Source organism: Liolophura sinensis, chromosome 11 (genome assembly GCF_032854445.1).
Source record: "Liolophura sinensis isolate JHLJ2023 chromosome 11, CUHK_Ljap_v2, whole genome shotgun sequence".
In the NCBI taxonomy this organism is placed as follows: domain Eukaryota; kingdom Metazoa; phylum Mollusca; class Polyplacophora; order Chitonida; family Chitonidae; genus Liolophura; species Liolophura sinensis.
The window spans coordinates 3,605,672-3,623,883 of NC_088305.1; the positions used below are offsets into that span (position 1 = coordinate 3,605,672).

The 18,212-nt window shown below is 44.8% G+C and overlaps 29 non-coding genes across 29 annotated transcripts; all 29 read right to left on the reverse strand.

The window, feature by feature from the left end:
• Positions 1 to 402: 402 nt before the first annotated feature.
• Positions 403 to 523, reverse strand: LOC135478903 (U5 spliceosomal RNA). The gene has a single exon (XR_010445792.1). It is a non-coding gene; the product is annotated as a U5 spliceosomal RNA (small nuclear RNA).
• Positions 524 to 1,026: 503 nt separating this feature from the next.
• LOC135478417 (U5 spliceosomal RNA) lies at positions 1,027 to 1,147 on the reverse strand. The gene has a single exon (XR_010445333.1). It is a non-coding gene; the product is annotated as a U5 spliceosomal RNA (small nuclear RNA).
• A 504-nt stretch (positions 1,148 to 1,651) lies between these two features.
• On the reverse strand, positions 1,652 to 1,772 carry LOC135478866 (U5 spliceosomal RNA). The gene has a single exon (XR_010445758.1). It is a non-coding gene; the product is annotated as a U5 spliceosomal RNA (small nuclear RNA).
• Positions 1,773 to 2,275: 503 nt separating this feature from the next.
• On the reverse strand, positions 2,276 to 2,396 carry LOC135478707 (U5 spliceosomal RNA). Its single transcript, XR_010445608.1, has one exon. It is a non-coding gene; the product is annotated as a U5 spliceosomal RNA (small nuclear RNA).
• A 503-nt stretch (positions 2,397 to 2,899) lies between these two features.
• On the reverse strand, positions 2,900 to 3,020 carry LOC135478662 (U5 spliceosomal RNA). The gene has a single exon (XR_010445566.1). It is a non-coding gene; the product is annotated as a U5 spliceosomal RNA (small nuclear RNA).
• A 503-nt stretch (positions 3,021 to 3,523) lies between these two features.
• LOC135478503 (U5 spliceosomal RNA) lies at positions 3,524 to 3,644 on the reverse strand. Its single transcript, XR_010445415.1, has one exon. It is a non-coding gene; the product is annotated as a U5 spliceosomal RNA (small nuclear RNA).
• A 503-nt stretch (positions 3,645 to 4,147) lies between these two features.
• LOC135478860 (U5 spliceosomal RNA) lies at positions 4,148 to 4,268 on the reverse strand. The gene has a single exon (XR_010445752.1). It is a non-coding gene; the product is annotated as a U5 spliceosomal RNA (small nuclear RNA).
• A 504-nt stretch (positions 4,269 to 4,772) lies between these two features.
• Positions 4,773 to 4,892, reverse strand: LOC135478791 (U5 spliceosomal RNA). Its single transcript, XR_010445687.1, has one exon. It is a non-coding gene; the product is annotated as a U5 spliceosomal RNA (small nuclear RNA).
• A 503-nt stretch (positions 4,893 to 5,395) lies between these two features.
• Positions 5,396 to 5,516, reverse strand: LOC135478504 (U5 spliceosomal RNA). The gene has a single exon (XR_010445416.1). It is a non-coding gene; the product is annotated as a U5 spliceosomal RNA (small nuclear RNA).
• A 503-nt stretch (positions 5,517 to 6,019) lies between these two features.
• On the reverse strand, positions 6,020 to 6,140 carry LOC135478904 (U5 spliceosomal RNA). The gene has a single exon (XR_010445793.1). It is a non-coding gene; the product is annotated as a U5 spliceosomal RNA (small nuclear RNA).
• A 503-nt stretch (positions 6,141 to 6,643) lies between these two features.
• On the reverse strand, positions 6,644 to 6,764 carry LOC135478418 (U5 spliceosomal RNA). The gene has a single exon (XR_010445334.1). It is a non-coding gene; the product is annotated as a U5 spliceosomal RNA (small nuclear RNA).
• A 504-nt stretch (positions 6,765 to 7,268) lies between these two features.
• On the reverse strand, positions 7,269 to 7,389 carry LOC135478356 (U5 spliceosomal RNA). Its single transcript, XR_010445282.1, has one exon. It is a non-coding gene; the product is annotated as a U5 spliceosomal RNA (small nuclear RNA).
• A 503-nt stretch (positions 7,390 to 7,892) lies between these two features.
• LOC135478505 (U5 spliceosomal RNA) lies at positions 7,893 to 8,013 on the reverse strand. Its single transcript, XR_010445417.1, has one exon. It is a non-coding gene; the product is annotated as a U5 spliceosomal RNA (small nuclear RNA).
• Positions 8,014 to 8,516: 503 nt separating this feature from the next.
• On the reverse strand, positions 8,517 to 8,638 carry LOC135478768 (U5 spliceosomal RNA). The gene has a single exon (XR_010445665.1). It is a non-coding gene; the product is annotated as a U5 spliceosomal RNA (small nuclear RNA).
• Positions 8,639 to 9,141: 503 nt separating this feature from the next.
• LOC135478663 (U5 spliceosomal RNA) lies at positions 9,142 to 9,262 on the reverse strand. The gene has a single exon (XR_010445567.1). It is a non-coding gene; the product is annotated as a U5 spliceosomal RNA (small nuclear RNA).
• A 503-nt stretch (positions 9,263 to 9,765) lies between these two features.
• LOC135478506 (U5 spliceosomal RNA) lies at positions 9,766 to 9,886 on the reverse strand. The gene has a single exon (XR_010445418.1). It is a non-coding gene; the product is annotated as a U5 spliceosomal RNA (small nuclear RNA).
• A 503-nt stretch (positions 9,887 to 10,389) lies between these two features.
• LOC135478769 (U5 spliceosomal RNA) lies at positions 10,390 to 10,511 on the reverse strand. Its single transcript, XR_010445666.1, has one exon. It is a non-coding gene; the product is annotated as a U5 spliceosomal RNA (small nuclear RNA).
• A 503-nt stretch (positions 10,512 to 11,014) lies between these two features.
• Positions 11,015 to 11,135, reverse strand: LOC135478665 (U5 spliceosomal RNA). The gene has a single exon (XR_010445569.1). It is a non-coding gene; the product is annotated as a U5 spliceosomal RNA (small nuclear RNA).
• A 503-nt stretch (positions 11,136 to 11,638) lies between these two features.
• On the reverse strand, positions 11,639 to 11,759 carry LOC135478507 (U5 spliceosomal RNA). Its single transcript, XR_010445419.1, has one exon. It is a non-coding gene; the product is annotated as a U5 spliceosomal RNA (small nuclear RNA).
• A 503-nt stretch (positions 11,760 to 12,262) lies between these two features.
• LOC135478357 (U5 spliceosomal RNA) lies at positions 12,263 to 12,383 on the reverse strand. Its single transcript, XR_010445283.1, has one exon. It is a non-coding gene; the product is annotated as a U5 spliceosomal RNA (small nuclear RNA).
• A 504-nt stretch (positions 12,384 to 12,887) lies between these two features.
• Positions 12,888 to 13,008, reverse strand: LOC135478666 (U5 spliceosomal RNA). The gene has a single exon (XR_010445570.1). It is a non-coding gene; the product is annotated as a U5 spliceosomal RNA (small nuclear RNA).
• Positions 13,009 to 13,511: 503 nt separating this feature from the next.
• LOC135478770 (U5 spliceosomal RNA) lies at positions 13,512 to 13,633 on the reverse strand. The gene has a single exon (XR_010445667.1). It is a non-coding gene; the product is annotated as a U5 spliceosomal RNA (small nuclear RNA).
• Positions 13,634 to 14,136: 503 nt separating this feature from the next.
• Positions 14,137 to 14,257, reverse strand: LOC135478667 (U5 spliceosomal RNA). Its single transcript, XR_010445571.1, has one exon. It is a non-coding gene; the product is annotated as a U5 spliceosomal RNA (small nuclear RNA).
• Positions 14,258 to 14,760: 503 nt separating this feature from the next.
• LOC135478508 (U5 spliceosomal RNA) lies at positions 14,761 to 14,881 on the reverse strand. Its single transcript, XR_010445420.1, has one exon. It is a non-coding gene; the product is annotated as a U5 spliceosomal RNA (small nuclear RNA).
• Positions 14,882 to 15,384: 503 nt separating this feature from the next.
• LOC135478773 (U5 spliceosomal RNA) lies at positions 15,385 to 15,506 on the reverse strand. Its single transcript, XR_010445669.1, has one exon. It is a non-coding gene; the product is annotated as a U5 spliceosomal RNA (small nuclear RNA).
• Positions 15,507 to 16,009: 503 nt separating this feature from the next.
• Positions 16,010 to 16,130, reverse strand: LOC135478668 (U5 spliceosomal RNA). Its single transcript, XR_010445572.1, has one exon. It is a non-coding gene; the product is annotated as a U5 spliceosomal RNA (small nuclear RNA).
• A 503-nt stretch (positions 16,131 to 16,633) lies between these two features.
• LOC135478580 (U5 spliceosomal RNA) lies at positions 16,634 to 16,754 on the reverse strand. The gene has a single exon (XR_010445488.1). It is a non-coding gene; the product is annotated as a U5 spliceosomal RNA (small nuclear RNA).
• A 502-nt stretch (positions 16,755 to 17,256) lies between these two features.
• On the reverse strand, positions 17,257 to 17,377 carry LOC135478669 (U5 spliceosomal RNA). The gene has a single exon (XR_010445573.1). It is a non-coding gene; the product is annotated as a U5 spliceosomal RNA (small nuclear RNA).
• Positions 17,378 to 17,880: 503 nt separating this feature from the next.
• LOC135478593 (U5 spliceosomal RNA) lies at positions 17,881 to 18,001 on the reverse strand. Its single transcript, XR_010445500.1, has one exon. It is a non-coding gene; the product is annotated as a U5 spliceosomal RNA (small nuclear RNA).
• Between the last annotated feature and the right edge of the window lie 211 nt (positions 18,002 to 18,212).

The following is an 18,212-nucleotide window of genomic DNA, read 5'->3' on the forward strand; positions in this document are numbered from 1 at the left end:
CGCTGGCTCAATTTGCCTATCTTACCATTCGAAGATTGGAGGCGCATTATAACCTCATTTTTTAAAACACCAGCCTTTGCTGCTGTAGACCGAAAGCGTGTACAGCGTCTGTCTGTGACGTTGTGTCATTGTTATAGGTGGTCGGTGTAAGTAACACGCTGGGTTAGGTCCATGACGTCTACCGTCGGTAAATGGCCCGGTTGTGCTCCAACTTAGCTTGTGATGCGCTGGGACACGTGGAAATAGTCCAAAACTATTAGAGCTGTATGTGTACAGCTGTAAGACAATTCGACCTCTTCCTAATAATGCCTCCGTGCCGCAGGGCAGCGCAATTCTGCCATATACCAATGCTACTTGATACTCCTTTTAGGCAATTTGATGTTTGTTTTTCATTTGGAAAATTGTCCCGACTGGTCGGAACGACAAAAAATAGTCTATAGACTCATTAGTATGTTCCTCCCCACGGAAATCTTTAGTAAAAGGCGAAAGATTTATTCGTGGATTTGAAGATAAACCAGAGTTAGTCTTTATTAGTGGCTGCTGTGAAACGTATCTAACTGGTCGCTGGACGAGATGGGAAATTTACTATGCGCAACAATAACGTACCTACCACAATTACTTGGCCGCTGGCTCAATTTGTCTCTTGCAACAGCCGAAGATTGCTGGCGCATTTTGACCTCATTTTTTAAAACATCAGACTTTGCTGATGAAGACCGGAAGCGTTTACAACGTCTGTCTGTGACGTTGTGTCATTGTTTTAGGTGGTCGGGGTAAGGAGCACGCTGGGCTAGGTCCATGACATCTACCGTCGGTGAATGACCCGGTTGTGCTCCAACTTAGCTTGTGATGCGCTGGGACACGTGGAAAAAGTCCAAAACTTTTAGAGCTGTATGTGTACAGCTGTAAGAGAATTCGACCTCTTCCTAATAATGCCTCCGTGCCGCAAGGCAGCGCAATTCTGCCATATACCAATGCTACTTGATACTCCTTTTAGGCAATTTGATGTTTGTTTTTCATTTGGAATATTGTCCCGACTGGTCGGGACGACAAAAAATAGTCTATAGACTCATTGGTATGTTCCTCCCCACGGAAATCTTTAGTAAAAGGCGAAAGATTTATTCGTGGATTTGAGGAGAAACCAGAGTTAGTCTTCATCAGTGGCTGCTGTAAAACCTACCTAACTGGTCGCTGGACGAGATGGGGGATTTACTATGCTCAACAATAATGTACCTACCTCAATTAATTGGCCGCTGGCTCAATTTGCCTATCTTACCATTCGAAGATTGGAGGCGCATTATAACCTCATTTTTTAAAACACCAGACTTTGCTGCTGTAGACCACAAGCGTGTACAGCGTCTGTCTGTGACGTTGTGTCATTGTTATAGGTGGTCGGTGTAAGTAACACGCTGGGTTAGGTCCATGAAGTCTACCGTCGGTGAATGGCCCGGTTGTGCTCCAACTTAGCTTGTGATGCGCTGGGACACGTGGAAATAGTCCAAAAACTTTTAGAGCTGTATGTGTACAGCTGTAAGAGAATTCGACCTCTTCCTAATAATGCCTCCGTGCCGCAGGGCAGCGAAATTCTTCCATATACCAATGCTACTTGATACTCCTTTTAGGCAATTTGATGTTTGTTTTTCATTTGGAAAATTGTCCCGACTGGTCGGGGCGACAAAAAATAGTCTATAGACTCATTAGTATGTTCCTCCCCACGGAAATCTTTAGTAAAAGGCGAAAGATATATTCGTGGATTTGAAGAGAAACCAGAGTTAGTCTTCATCAGTGGCTGCTGTGAAACGTATCTAACTGGTCGCTGGACGAGATGGGAGATTTACTCTGCGCAACAATAACGTACCTACCTCAATTAATTGGCCGCTGGCTCAATTTGTCTCTTGCAACAGCCGAAGATTGGAACCGCATTTTAACCTCATTTTTTAAAACATCAGACTTTGCTGATGAAGACCGGAAGCGTGTACAGCGTCTGTCTGTGACGAGGTGTCATTGTTGTAGGCGGTCGGGGTAAGGAACACGCTGGGCTAGGTCCATGACGTCTACCGTCGGTGATTGGCCCGGTTATGTTCCAACTTAGCCTGTGATGCCCTGGAACACGTGGAAATAGTCCAAAACTTTTAGAGCTGTATGTGTACAGCTGTAAGAGAATTCGACCTCTTCCTAATAATGCCTCCGTGCCGCAGGGCAGCGCAATTCTGCCATATACCAATGCTACTTGATACTCCTTTTAGGCGATTTGATGTTTGTTTTTCATTTGGAAAATTGTCCCGACTGGTCGGGACGACAAAAAATAGTCTATAGACTCATTAGTATGTTCCTCCCCACGGAAATCTTTAGTAAAAGGCGAAAGATTTATTGGTGGATTTGAGGAGAAACCAGAGTTAGTCTTCATCAGTGGCTGCTGTAAAACCTACCTAACTGGTCGCTGGACGAGATGGGGGATTTACTATGCTCAACAATAATGTACCTACCTCAATTAATTGGCCGCTGGCTCAATTTGTCTATCTTACCATTCGAAGATTGGAGGCGCATTATAACCTCATTTTTTAAAACACCAGCCTTTGCTGCTGTAGACCGAAAGCGTGTACAGCGTCTGTCTGTGACGTTGTGTCATTGTTATAGGTGGTCGGTGTAAGTAACACGCTGGGTTAGGTCCATGACGTCTACCGTCGGTAAATGGCCCGGTTATGTTCCAACTTAGCCTGTGATGCGCTGGATCACGTGGAAATAGTCCAAAACTTTTAGAGCTGTATGTGTACAGCTGTAAGAGAATTCGACCTCTTCCTAATAATGCCTCCGTGCCGCAGGGCAGCGCAATTCTGCCATATACCAATGCTACTTGATACTCCTTTTAGGCAATTTGATGTTTGCTTTTCATTTGGAAAATTGTCCCGACTGGTCGGAACGACAAAAAATAGTCTATAGACTCATTAGTATGTTCCTCCCCACGGAAATCTTTAGTAAAAGGCGAAAGATTTATTCGTGGATTTGAAGAGAAACCAGAGTTAGTCTTCATCAGTGGCTGCTGTGAAACGTATCTAACTGGTCGCTGGACGAGATGGGAGATTTACTCTGCGCAACAATAACGTACCTACCTCAATTAATTGGCCGCTGGCTCAATTTTTCTCTTGCAACAGCCGAAGATTGGAGGCGCATTTTAACCTCATTTTTTTAAACACCAGCCTTTGCTGATGAAGACCGGAAGCGTGTACAGCGTCTGTCTGTGACGTTGTGTCATTGTTGTACGCAGTCGGGGTAAGGAACACGCTGGGCTAGGTCCATGACGTCTACCGTCGGTGATTGGCCCGGTTATGTTCCAACTTAGCCTGTGATGCGCTGGATCACGTGGAAATAGTCCAAAACTTTTAGAGCTGTATGTGTACAGCTGTAAGAGAATTCGACCTCTTCCTAATAATGCCTCCGTGCCGCAGGGCAGCGCAATTCTGCCATATACCAATGCTACTTGATACTCCTTTTAGGCAATTTGATGTTTGTTTTTCATTTGGAAAATTGTCCCGACTGGTCGGGACGACAAAAAATAGTCTATAGACTCATTAGTATGTTCCTCCCCACGGAAATCTTTAGTAAAAGGCGAAAGATTTATTCGTGGATTTGAAGAGAAACCAGAGTTAGTCTTCATCAGTGGCTGCTGTAAAACCTACCTAACTGGTCGCTGGACGAGATGGGGGATGTACTATGCTCAACAATAATGTACCTACCTCAATTAATTGGCCGCTGGCTCAATTTGTCTATCTTACCATTCGAAGATTGGAGGCGCATTATAACCTCATTTTTTAAAACACCAGCCTTTGCTGCTGTAGACCGAAAGCGTGTACAGCGTCTGTCTGTGACGTTGTGTCATTGTTTTAGGTGGTCGGGGTAAGGAGCACGCTGGGCTAGGTCCATGACATCTACCGTCGGTGAATGACCCGGTTGTGCTCCAACTTAGCTTGTGATGCGCTGGGACACGTGGAAAAAGTCCAAAACTTTTAGAGCTGTATGTGTACAGCTGTAAGAGAATTCGACCTCTTCCTAATAATGCCTCCGTGCCGCAGGTCAGCGCAATTCTGCCATATACCAATGCTACTTGATACTCCTTTTAGGCACTTTGATGTTTGTTTTTCATTTGGAAAATTGTCCCGACTGGTCGGGACGACAAAAAATAGTCTATAGACTCATTGGTATGTTCCTCCCCACGGAAATCTTTAGTAAAAGGCGAAAGAATTATTCGTGGATTTGAAGAGAAACCAGAGTTAGTCTTCATCAGTGGCTGCTGTAAAACCTACCTAACTGGTCGCTGGACGAGATGGGGGATTTACTATGCTCAACAATAATGTACCTACCTCAATTAATTGGCCGCTGGCTCAATTTGTCTATCTTACCATTCGAAGATTGGAGGCGCATTATAACCTCATTTTTTAAAACACCAGCCTTTGCTGCTGTAGACCGAAAGCGTGTACAGCGTCTGTCTGTGACGTTGTGTCATTGTTATAGGTGGTCGGTGTAAGTAACACGCTGGGTTAGGTCCATGACGTCTACCGTCGGTAAATGGCCCGGTTGTGCTCCAACTTAGCTTGTGATGCGCTGGGACACGTGGAAATAGTCCAAAACTTTTAGAGCTGTATGTGTACAGCTGTAAGAGAATTCGACCTCTTCCTAATAATGCCTCCGTGCCGCAGGGCAGCGCAATTCTGCCATATACCAATGCTACTTGATACTCCTTTTAGGCAATTTGATGTTTGTTTTTCATTTGGAAAATTCTCCCGACTGGTCGGAACGACAAAAAATAGTCTATAGACTCATTAGTATGTTCCTCCCCACGGAAATCTTTAGTAAAAGGCGAAAGATTTATTCGTGGATTTGAAGAGAAACCAGAGTTAGTCTTCATCAGTGGCTGCTGTGAAACGTATCTAAATTGTCGCTGGACGAGATGGGAGATTTACTCTGCGCAACAATAACCTACCTACCTCAATTAATTGGCCGCTGGCTCAATTTGTCTCTTGCAACAGCCGAAGATTGGAGGCGCATTTTAACTTCATTTCTTAAAACATCAGACTTTGCTGATGAAGACCGGAAACGTGTACAGCGTCTGTCTGTGACGAGGTGTCATTATTGTAGGCGGTCGGGGTAAGGAACACGCTGGGCTAGGTCCATGACGTCTACCGTCGGAGATTGGCCCGGTTATGTTCCAACTTAACCTGTGATGCGCTGGAACACGTGGAAATAGTCCCAAACTTTTAGAGCTGTATGTGTACAGCTGTAAGAGAATTCGACCTCTTCCTAATAATGCCTCCGTGCGGCGGGGAAGCGCAATTCTGCCATATACCAATGCTACTTGATACTCCTTTTAGGCAATTTGATGTTTGTTTTTCATTTGGAAAATTGTCCCGACTGGTCGGGACGACAAAAAATAGTCTATAGACTCATTAGTATGTTCCTCCCCACGGAAATCTTTAGTAAAAGGCGAAAGATTTATTCGTGGATTTGAAGAGAAACCAGAGTTAGTCTTCATCAGTGGCTGCTGTAAAACCTACCTAACTGGTCGCTGGACGAGATGGGGGATTTACTATGCTCAACAAAAATGTACCTACCTCAATTAATTGGCCGCTGGCTCAATTTGCCTATCTTACCATTCGAAGATTGGAGGCGCATTATAACCTCATTTTTTAAAACACCAGCCTTTGCTGCTGTAGACCGAAAGCGTGTACAGCGTCTGTCTGTGACGTTGTGTCATTGTTATAGGTGGTCGGTGTAAGTAACACGCTGGGTTAGGTCCATGACGTCTACCGTCGGTAAATGGCCCGGTTGTGCTCCAACTTAGCTTGTGATGCGCTGGGACACGTGGAAATAGTCCAAAACTATTAGAGCTGTATGTGTACAGCTGTAAGACAATTCGACCTCTTCCTAATAATGCCTCCGTGCCGCAGGGCAGCGCAATTCTGCCATATACCAATGCTACTTGATACTCCTTTTAGGCAATTTGATGTTTGTTTTTCATTTGGAAAATTGTCCCGACTGGTCGGAACGACAAAAAATAGTCTATAGACTCATTAGTATGTTCCTCCCCACGGAAATCTTTAGTAAAAGGCGAAAGATTTATTCGTGGATTTGAAGATAAACCAGAGTTAGTCTTTATTAGTGGCTGCTGTGAAACGTATCTAACTGGTCGCTGGACGAGATGGGAAATTTACTATGCGCAACAATAACGTACCTACCACAATTACTTGGCCGCTGGCTCAATTTGTCTCTTGCAACAGCCGAAGATTGCTGGCGCATTTTGACCTCATTTTTTAAAACATCAGACTTTGCTGATGAAGACCGGAAGCGTTTACAACGTCTGTCTGTGACGTTGTGTCATTGTTTTAGGTGGTCGGGGTAAGGAGCACGCTGGGCTAGGTCCATGACATCTACCGTCGGTGAATGACCCGGTTGTGCTCCAACTTAGCTTGTGATGCGCTGGGACACGTGGAAAAAGTCCAAAACTTTTAGAGCTGTATGTGTACAGCTGTAAGAGAATTCGACCTCTTCCTAATAATGCCTCCGTGCCGCAAGGCAGCGCAATTCTGCCATATACCAATGCTACTTGATACTCCTTTTAGGCAATTTGATGTTTGTTTTTCATTTGGAATATTGTCCCGACTGGTCGGGACGACAAAAAATAGTCTATAGACTCATTGGTATGTTCCTCCCCACGGAAATCTTTAGTAAAAGGCGAAAGATTTATTCGTGGATTTGAGGAGAAACCAGAGTTAGTCTTCATCAGTGGCTGCTGTAAAACCTACCTAACTGGTCGCTGGACGAGATGGGGGATTTACTATGCTCAACAATAATGTACCTACCTCAATTAATTGGCCGCTGGCTCAATTTGCCTATCTTACCATTCGAAGATTGGAGGCGCATTATAACCTCATTTTTTAAAACACCAGACTTTGCTGCTGTAGACCACAAGCGTGTACAGCGTCTGTCTGTGACGTTGTGTCATTGTTATAGGTGGTCGGTGTAAGTAACACGCTGGGTTAGGTCCATGAAGTCTACCGTCGGTGAATGACCCGGTTGTGCTCCAACTTAGCTTGTGATGCGCTGGGACACGTGGAAATAGTCCAAAAACTTTTAGAGCTGTATGTGTACAGCTGTAAGAGAATTCGACCTCTTCCTAATAATGCCTCCGTGCCGCAGGGCAGCGAAATTCTTCCATATACCAATGCTACTTGATACTCCTTTTAGGCAATTTGATGTTTGTTTTTCATTTGGAAAATTGTCCCGACTGGTCGGGGCGACAAAAAATAGTCTATAGACTCATTAGTATGTTCCTCCCCACGGAAATCTTTAGTAAAAGGCGAAAGATATATTCGTGGATTTGAAGATAAACCAGAGTTAGTCTTCATCAGTGGCTGCTGTAAAACCTACCTAACTGGTCGCTGGACGAGATGGAGGATTTACTATGCGCAACAATAACGTACCTACCTCAATTAATTGGCCGCTGGCTCAATTTGTCTCTTGCAACAGCCGAAGATTGGTGGCGCATTTTAACCTCATTTTTTAAAACACCAGACTTTGCTGATGAAGACCGGAAGCGTTTACAACGTCTGTCTGTTACGTTGTGTCATTGTTATAGGTGGTCGGGGTAAGGAACACGCTGGGCTAGGTCCATGACATCTACCGTCGGTGAATGACCGGGTTGTGCTCCAACTTAGCTTGTGATGCGCTGGGACACGTGGAAATAGTCCAAAACTTTTAGAGCTGTATGTGTACAGCTGTAAGAGAATTCGACCTCTTCCTAATAATGCCTCCGTGCCGCAGGGCAGCGCAATTCTGCCATATACCAATGCTACTTGATACTCCTTTTAGGCGATTTGATGTTTGTTTTTCATTTGGAAAATTGTCCCGACTGGTCGGGACGACAAAAAATAGTCTATAGACTCATTAGTATGTTCCTCCCCACGGAAATCTTTAGTAAAAGGCGAAAGATTTATTCGTGGATTTGAAGAGAAACCAGAGTTAGTCTTCATCAGTGGCTGCTGTAAAACCTACCTAACTGGTCGCTGGACGAGATGGGGGATTTACTATGCTCAACAATAATGTACCTACCTCAATTAATTGGCCGCTGGCTCAATTTGTCTATCTTACCATTCGAAGATTGGAGGCGCATTATAACCTCATTTTTTAAAACACCAGCCTTTGCTGCTGTAGACCGAAAGCGTGTACAGCGTCTGTCTGTGACGTTGTGTCATTGTTATAGGTGGTCGGTGTAAGTAACACGCTGGGTTAGGTCCATGACGTCTACCGTCGGTAAATGGACCGGTTGTGCTCCAACTTAGCTTGTGATGCGCTGGGACACGTGGAAATAGTCCAAAACTATTAGAGCTGTATGTGTACAGCTGTAAGAGAATTCGACCTCTTCCTAATAATGCCTCCGTGCCGCAGGGCAGCGCAATTCTGCCATATACCAATGCTACTTGATACTCCTTTTAGGCAATTTGATGTTTGTTTTTCATTTGGAAAATTGTCCCGACTGGTCGGAACGACAAAAAAATAGTCTATAGACTCATTAGTATGTTCCTCCCCACGGAAATCTTTAGTAAAAGGCGAAAGATTTATTCGTGGATTTGAAGAGAAACCAGAGTTAGTCTTCATCAGTGGCTGCTGTGAAACGTATCTAACTGGTCGCTGGACGAGATGGGAGATTTACTCTGCGCAACAATAACGTACCTACCTCAATTAATTGGCCGCTGGCTCAATTTGTCTCTTGCAACAGCCGAAGATTGGAGGCGCATTTTAACCTCATTTTTTAAAACACCAGACTTTGCTGATGAAGACCGGAAGCGTGTACAGTGTCTGTCTGTGACGAGGTGTCATTATTGTAGGCGGTCGGGGTAAGGAACACGCTGGGCTAGGTCCATGACGTCTACCGTCGGTGATTGGCCCGGTTATGTTCCAACTTGGCCTGTGATGCGCTGGATCAGGTGGAAATAGTCCAAAACTTTTAGAGCTGTATGTGTACAGCTGTAAGAGAATTCGACCTCTTCCTAATAATGCCTCCGTGCCGCAGGGCAGCGCAATTCTGCCATATACCAATGCTACTTGATACTCCTTTTAGGCAATTTGATGTTTGCTTTTCATTTGGAAAATTGTCCCGACTGGTCGGAACGACAAAAAATAGTCTATAGACTCATTAGTATGTTCCTCCCCACGGAAATCTTTAGTAAAAGGCGAAAGATTTATTCGTGGATTTGAAGAGAAACCAGAGTTAGTCTTCATCAGTGGCTGCTGTGAAACGTATCTAACTGGTCGCTGGACGAGATGGGAGATTTACTCTGCGCAACAATAACGTACCTACCTCAATTAATTGGCCGCTGGCTCAATTTGTCTCTTGCAACAGCCGAAGATTGGTGGCGCATTTTAACCTCATTTTTTAAAACACCAGACTTTGCTGATGAAGACCGGAAGCGTTTACAACGTCTGTCTGTTACGTTGTGTCATTGTTATAGGTGGTCGGGGTAAGGAACACGCTGGGCTAGGTCCATGACATCTACCGTCGGTGAATGACCGGGTTGTGCTCCAACTTAGCTTGTGATGCGCTGGGACACGTGGAAATAGTCCAAAACTTTTAGAGCTGTATGTGTACAGCTGTAAGAGAATTCGACCTCTTCCTAATAATGCCTCCGTGCCGCAGGGCAGCGCAATTCTGCCATATACCAATGCTACTTGATACTCCTTTTAGGCGATTTGATGTTTGTTTTTCATTTGGAAAATTGTCCCGACTGGTCGGGACGACAAAAAATAGTCTATAGACTCATTAGTATGTTCCTCCCCACGGAAATCTTTAGTAAAAGGCGAAAGATTTATTCGTGGATTTGAAGAGAAACCAGAGTTAGTCTTCATCAGTGGCTGCTGTAAAACCTACCTAACTGGTCGCTGGACGAGATGGGGGATTTACTATGCTCAACAATAATGTACCTACCTCAATTAATTGGCCGCTGGCTCAATTTGTCTATCTTACCATTCGAAGATTGGAGGCGCATTATAACCTCATTTTTTAAAACACCAGCCTTTGCTGCTGTAGACCGAAAGCGTGTACAGCGTCTGTCTGTGACGTTGTGTCATTGTTATAGGTGGTCGGTGTAAGTAACACGCTGGGTTAGGTCCATGACGTCTACCGTCGGTAAATGGACCGGTTGTGCTCCAACTTAGCTGGTGATGCGCTGGGACACGTGGAAATAGTCCAAAACTATTAGAGCTGTATGTGTACAGCTGTAAGAGAATTCGACCTCTTCCTAATAATGCCTCCGTGCCGCAGGGCAGCGCAATTCTGCCATATACCAATGCTACTTGATACTCCTTTTAGGCAATTTGATGTTTGTTTTTCATTTGGAAAATTGTCCCGACTGGTCGGAACGACAAAAAAATAGTCTATAGACTCATTAGTATGTTCCTCCCCACGGAAATCTTTAGTAAAAGGCGAAAGATTTATTCGTGGATTTGAAGAGAAACCAGAGTTAGTCTTCATCAGTGGCTGCTGTGAAACGTATCTAACTGGTCGCTGGACGAGATGGGAGATTTACTCTGCGCAACAATAACGTACCTACCTCAATTAATTGGCCGCTGGCTCAATTTGTCTCTTGCAACAGCCGAAGATTGGAGGCGCATTTTAACCTCATTTTTTAAAACACCAGACTTTGCTGATGAAGACCGGAAGCGTGTACAGTGTCTGTCTGTGACGAGGTGTCATTATTGTAGGCGGTCGGGGTAAGGAACACGCTGGGCTAGGTCCATGACGTCTACCGTCGGTGATTGGCCCGGTTATGTTCCAACTTGGCCTGTGATGCGCTGGATCAGGTGGAAATAGTCCAAAACTTTTAGAGCTGTATGTGTACAGCTGTAAGAGAATTCGACCTCTTCCTAATAATGCCTCCGTGCCGCAGGGCAGCGCAATTCTGCCATATACCAATGCTACTTGATACTCCTTTTAGGCAATTTGATGTTTGCTTTTCATTTGGAAAATTGTCCCGACTGGTCGGAACGACAAAAAATAGTCTATAGACTCATTAGTATGTTCCTCCCCACGGAAATCTTTAGTAAAAGGCGAAAGATTTATTCGTGGATTTGAAGAGAAACCAGAGTTAGTCTTCATCAGTGGCTGCTGTGAAACGTATCTAACTGGTCGCTGGACGAGATGGGAGATTTACTCTGCGCAACAATAACGTACCTACCTCAATTAATTGGCCGCTGGCTCAATTTTTCTCTGGCAACAGCCGAAGATTGGAGGCGCATTTTAACCTCATTTTTTAAAGCACCAGACTCTGCTGATGAAGACCGGAAGCGTGTACAGCGTCTGTCTGTGACGAGGTGTCATTGTTGTAGGCGGTCGGGGTAAGGAACACGCTGGGCTAGGTCCATGACATCTACCGTCGGTGAATGACCGGGTTGTGCTCCAACTTAGCTTGTGATGCGCTGGGACACGTGGAAATAGTCCAAAACTTTTAGAGCTGTATGTGTACAGCTGTAAGAGAATTCGACCTCTTCCTAATAATGCCTCCGTGCCGCAGGGCAGCGCAATTCTGCCATATACCAATGCTACTTGATACTCCTTTTAGGCGATTTGATGTTTGTTTTTCATTTGGAAAATTGTCCCGACTGGTCGGGACGACAAAAAATAGTCTATAGACTCATTAGTATGTTCCTCCCCACGGAAATCTTTAGTAAAAGGCGAAAGATTTATTCGTGGATTTGAAGAGAAACCAGAGTTAGTCTTCATCAGTGGCTGCTGTAAAACCTACCTAACTGGTCGCTGGACGAGATGGGGGATTTACTATGCTCAACAATAATGTACCTACCTCAATTAATTGGCCGCTGGCTCAATTTGTCTATCTTACCATTCGAAGATTGGAGGCGCATTATAACCTCATTTTTTAAAACACCAGCCTTTGCTGCTGTAGACCGAAAGCGTGTACAGCGTCTGTCTGTGACGTTGTGTCATTGTTATAGGTGGTCGGTGTAAGTAACACGCTGGGTTAGGTCCATGACGTCTACCGTCGGTAAATGGACCGGTTGTGCTCCAACTTAGCTTGTGATGCGCTGGGACACGTGGAAATAGTCCAAAACTATTAGAGCTGTATGTGTACAGCTGTAAGAGAATTCGACCTCTTCCTAATAATGCCTCCGTGCCGCAGGGCAGCGCAATTCTGCCATATACCAATCCTACTTGATACTCCTTTTAGGCAATTTGATGTTTGTTTTTCATTTGGAAAATTGTCCCGACTGGTCGGAACGACAAAAAAATAGTCTATAGACTCATTAGTATGTTCCTCCCCACGGAAATCTTAGTAAAAGGCGAAAGATTTATTCGTGGATTTGAAGAGAAACCAGAGTTAGTCTTCATCAGTGGCTGCTGTGAAACGTATCTAACTGGTCGCTGGACGAGATGGGAGATTTACTCTGCGCAACAATAACGTACCTACCTCAATTAATTGGCCGCTGGCTCAATTTGTCTCTTGCAACAGCCGAAGATTGGAGGCGCATTTTAACCTCATTTTTTCAAACACCAGACTTTGCTGATGAAGACCGGAAGCGTGTACAGTGTCTGTCTGTGACGAGGTGTCATTTGTAGGCGGTCGGGGTAAGGAAACACGCTGGGCTAGGTCCATGACGTCTACCGTCCGGTGATTGGCCCGGTTATGTTCCAACTTGGCCTGTGATGCGCTGGATCAGGTGGAAATAGAGTCCAAAACTTTTAGAGCTGTATGTGTACAGCTGTAAGAGAATTCGACCTCTTCCTAATAATGCCTCCGTGCCGCAGGGCAGCGCAATTCTGCCATATACCAATGCTACTTGATACTCCTTTTAGGCAATTTGATGTTTGCTTTCATTTGGAAAATTGTCCCGACTGGTCGGAACGACAAAAAATAGTCTATAGACTCATTAGTATGTTCCTCCCCACGGAAATCTTTAGTAAAAGGCGAAAGATTTATTCGTGGATTTGAAGAGAAACCAGAGTTAGTCTTCATCAGTGGCTGCTGTGAAACGTATCTAACTGGTCGCTGGACGAGATGGGAGATTTACTCTGCGCAACAATAACGTACCTACCTCAATTAATTGGCCGCTGGCTCAATTTGTCTCTTGCAACAGCCGAAGATTGGTGGCGCATTTTAACCTCATTTTTTAAAACACCAGACTTTGCTGATGAAGACCGGAAGCGTTTACAACGTCTGTCTGTTACGTTGTGTCATTGTTATAGGTGGTCGGGGTAAGGAACACGCTGGGCTAGGTCCATGACATCTACCGTCGGTGAATGACCGGGTTGTGCTCCAACTTAGCTTGTGATGCGCTGGGACACGTGGAAATAGTCCAAAACTTTTAGAGCTGTATGTGTACAGCTGTAAGAGAATTCGACCTCTTCCTAATAATGCCTCCGTGCCGCAGGGCAGCGCAATTCTGCCATATACCAATACTACTTGATACTCCTTTTAGGCAATTTGATGTTTGTTTTTCATTTGGAAAATTGTCCCGACTGGTCGGAACGACAAAAAAATAGTCTATAGACTCATTAGTATGTTCCTCCCCACGGAAATCTTTAGTAAAAGGCGAAAGATTTATTCGTGGATTTGAAGAGAAACCAGAGTTAGTCTTCATCAGTGGCTGCTGTGAAACGTATCTAACTGGTCGCTGGACGAGATGGGAGATTTACTCTGCGCAACAATAACGTACCTACCTCAATTAATTGGCCGCTGGCTCAATTTGTCTCTTGCAACAGCCGAAGATTGGAGGCGCATTTTAACCTCATTTTTTCAAACACCAGACTTTGCTGATGAAGACCGGAAGCGTGTACAGTGTCTGTCTGTGACGAGGTGTCATTATTGTAGGCGGTCGGGGTAAGGAACACGCTGGGCTAGGTCCATGACGTCTACCGTCGGTGATTGGCCCGGTTATGTTCCAACTTGGCCTGTGATGCGCTGGATCAGGTGGAAATAGTCCAAAACTTTTAGAGCTGTATGTGTACAGCTGTAAGAGAATTCGACCTCTTCCTAATAATGCCTCCGTGCCGCAGGGCAGCGCAATTCTGCCATATACCAATGCTACTTGATACTCCTTTTAGGCAATTTGATGTTTGCTTTTCATTTGGAAAATTGTCCCGACTGGTCGGAACGACAAAAAATAGTCTATAGACTCATTAGTATGTTCCTCCCCACGGAAATCTTTAGTAAAAGGCGAAAGATTTATTCGTGGATTTGAAGAGAAACCAGAGTTAGTCTTCATCAGTGGCTGCTGTGAAACGTATCTAACTGGTCGCTGGACGAGATGGGAGATTTACTCTGCGCAACAATAACGTACCTACCTCAATTAATTGGCCGCTGGCTCAATTTGTCTCTTGCAACAGCCGAAGATTGGTGGCGCATTTTAACCTCATTTTTTAAAACACCAGACTTTGCTGATGAAGACCGGAAGCGTTTACAACGTCTGTCTGTTACGTTGTGTCATTGTTATAGGTGGTCGGGGTAAGGAACACGCTGGGCTAGGTCCATGACATCTACCGTCGGTGAATGACCGGGTTGTGCTCCAACTTAGCTTGTGATGCGCTGGGACACGTGGAAATAGTCCAAAACTTTTAGAGCTGTATGTGTACAGCTGTAAGAGAATTCGACCTCTTCCTAATAATGCCTCCGTGCCGCAGGGCAGCGCAATTCTGCCATATACCAATGCTACTTGATACTCCTTTTAGGCGATTTGATGTTTGTTTTTCATTTGGAAAATTGTCCCGACTGGTCGGGACGACAAAAAATAGTCTATAGACTCATTAGTATGTTCCTCCCCACGGAAATCTTTAGTAAAAGGCGAAAGATTTATTCGTGGATTTGAAGAGAAACCAGAGTTAGTCTTCATCAGTGGCTGCTGTAAAACCTACCTAACTGGTCGCTGGACGAGATGGGGGATTTACTATGCTCAACAATAATGTACCTACCTCAATTAATTGGCCGCTGGCTCAATTTGTCTATCTTACCATTCGAAGATTGGAGGCGCATTATAACCTCATTTTTTAAAACACCAGCCTTTGCTGCTGTAGACCGAAAGCGTGTACAGCGTCTGTCTGTGACGTTGTGTCATTGTTATAGGTGGTCGGTGTAAGTAACACGCTGGGTTAGGTCCATGACGTCTACCGTCGGTAAATGGACCGGTTGTGCTCCAACTTAGCTTGTGATGCGCTGGGACACGTGGAAATAGTCCAAAACTATTAGAGCTGTATGTGTACAGCTGTAAGAGAATTCGACCTCTTCCTAATAATGCCTCCGTGCCGCAGGGCAGCGCAATTCTGCCATATACCAATGCTACTTGATACTCCTTTTAGGCAATTTGATGTTTGTTTTTCATTTGGAAAATTGTCCCGACTGGTCGGAACGACAAAAAAATAGTCTATAGACTCATTAGTATGTTCCTCCCCACGGAAATCTTTAGTAAAAGGCGAAAGATTTATTCGTGGATTTGAAGAGAAACCAGAGTTAGTCTTCATCAGTGGCTGCTGTGAAACGTATCTAACTGGTCGCTGGACGAGATGGGAGATTTACTCTGCGCAACAATAACGTACCTACCTCAATTAATTGGCCGCTGGCTCAATTTGTCTCTTGCAACAGCCGAAGATTGGAGGCGCATTTTAACCTCATTTTTTAAAACACCAGACTTTGCTGATGAAGACCGGAAGCGTGTACAGTGTCTGTCTGTGACGAGGTGTCATTATTGTAGGCGGTCGGGGTAAGGAACACGCTGGGCTAGGTCCATGACGTCTACCGTCGGTGATTGGCCCGGTTATGTTCCAACTTGGCCTGTGATGCGCTGGATCAGATGGAAATAGTCCAAAACTTTTAGAGCTGTATGTGTACAGCTGTAAGAGAATTCGACCTCTTCCTAATAATGCCTCCGTGCCGCAGGGCAGCGCAATTCTGCCATATACCAATGCTACTTGATACTCCTTTTAGGCAATTTGATGTTTGCTTTTCATTTGGAAAATTGTCCCGACTGGTCGGAACGACAAAAAATAGTCTATAGACTCATTAGTATGTTCCTCCCCACGGAAATCTTTAGTAAAAGGCGAAAGATTTATTCGTGGATTTGAAGAGAAACCAGAGTTAGTCTTCATCAGTGGCTGCTGTGAAACGTATCTAACTGGTCGCTGGACGAGATGGGAGATTTACTCTGCGCAACAATAACGTACCTACCTCAATTAATTGGCCGCTGGCTCAATTTTTCTCTTGCAACAGCCGAAGATTGGAGGCGCATTTTAACCTCATTTTTTAAAGCACCAGACTCTGCTGATGAAGACCGGAAGCGTGTACAGCGTCTGTCTGTGACGAGGTGTCATTGTTGTAGGCGGTCGGGGTAAGGAACACGCTGGGCTAGGTCCATGACGTCTACCGTCGGTGATTGGCCCGGTTATGTTCCAACTTAGCCTGTGATGCGCTGGATCACGTGGAAATAGTCCAAAACTTTTAGAGCTGTATGTGTACAGCTGTAAGAGAATTCGACCTCTTCCTAATAATGCCTCCGTGCCGCAGGGCAGCGCAATTCTGCCATATACCAATGCTACTTGATACTCCTTTTAGGCAATTTGATGTTTGTTTTTCATTTGGAAAATTGTCCCGACTGGTCGGGACGACGAAAAATAGTCTATAGACTCATTAGTATGTTCCTCCCCACGGAAATCTTTAGTAAAAGGCGAAAGATTTATTCGTGGATTTGAAGAGAAACCAGAGTTAGTCTTCATCAGTGGCTGCTGTAAAACCTACCTAACTGGTCGCTGGACGAGATGGGGGATTTACTTGCGCAACAATAACGCACCTAATTCAATTAATTGGCCGCTGGCTCAATTTGTCTCTTGCAACAGCCGAACATTGCTGGCGCATTTTAACCTCATTTTTTAAAACACCAGACTTTGCTGATGAAGACCGGAAGCGTGTACAACGTCTGTCTGTTACGTTGTGTCATTGTTATAGGTGGTCGGGGTAAGGAACACCCTGGGCTACGTCCATGACATCTACCGTCGGTGAATGACCCGGTTGTGCTCCAACTTAGCTTGTGATGCGCTGGGACACGTGGAAATAGTCCAAAACTTTTAGAGCTGTATGTGTACAGCTGTAAGAGAATTCGACCTCTTCCTAATAATGCCTCCGTGCGGCAGGGCAGCGCAATTCTGCCATATACCAATGCTACTTGATACTCCTTTTAGGCAATTTGATGTTTGTTTTTCATTTGGAAAATTGTCCCGACTGGTCGGAACGACAAAAAATAGTCTATAGACTCATTAGTATGTTCCTCCCCACGGAAATCTTTAGTAAAAGGCGAAAGATTTATTCGTGGATTTGAAGAGAAACCAGAGTTAGTCTTCATCAGTGGCTGCTGTGAAACGTATCTAACTTGTCGCTGGACGAGATGGGAGATTTACTCTGCGCAACAATAACGTACCTACCTCAATTAATTGGCCGCTGGCTCAATTTGTCTCTTGCAACAGCCGAAGATTGGAGGCGCATTTTAACCTCATTTTTTAAAACACCAGCCTTTGCTGATGAAGACCGGAAGCGTGTACAGCGTCTGTCTGTGACGAGGTGTCATTGTTGTAGGCGGTCGGGGTAAGGAACACGCTGGGCTAGGTCCATGACGTCTACCGTCGGAAATTGGCCCGGTTATGTTCCAACTTAGCCTGTGATGCGCTGGAACACGTGGAAATAATCCAAAACTTTTAGAGCTGTATGTGTACAGCTGTAAGAGAATTCGACCTCTTCCTAATAATGCCTCCGTGCGGCAGGGCAGCGCAATTCTGCCATATACCAATGCTACTTGATACTCCTTTTAGGCAATTTGATGTTTGTTTTTCATTTGGAAAATTGTCCCGACTGGTCGGGGCGACAAAAAATAGTCTATAGACTCATTAGTATGTTCCTCCCCACGGAAATCTTTAGTAAAAGGCGAAAGATTTATTCGTGGATTTGAAGAGAAACCAGAGTTAGTCTTCATCAGTGGCTGCTGTAAAACCTACCTAACTGGTCGCTGGACGAGATGGGGGATTTACTATGCTCAACAATAATGTACCTACCTCAATTAATTGGCCGCTGGCTCAATTTGTCTATCTTACCATTCGAAGATTGGAGGCGCATTATAACCTCATTTTTTAAAACACCAGCCTTTGCTGCTGTAGACCGAAAGCGTGTACAGCGTCT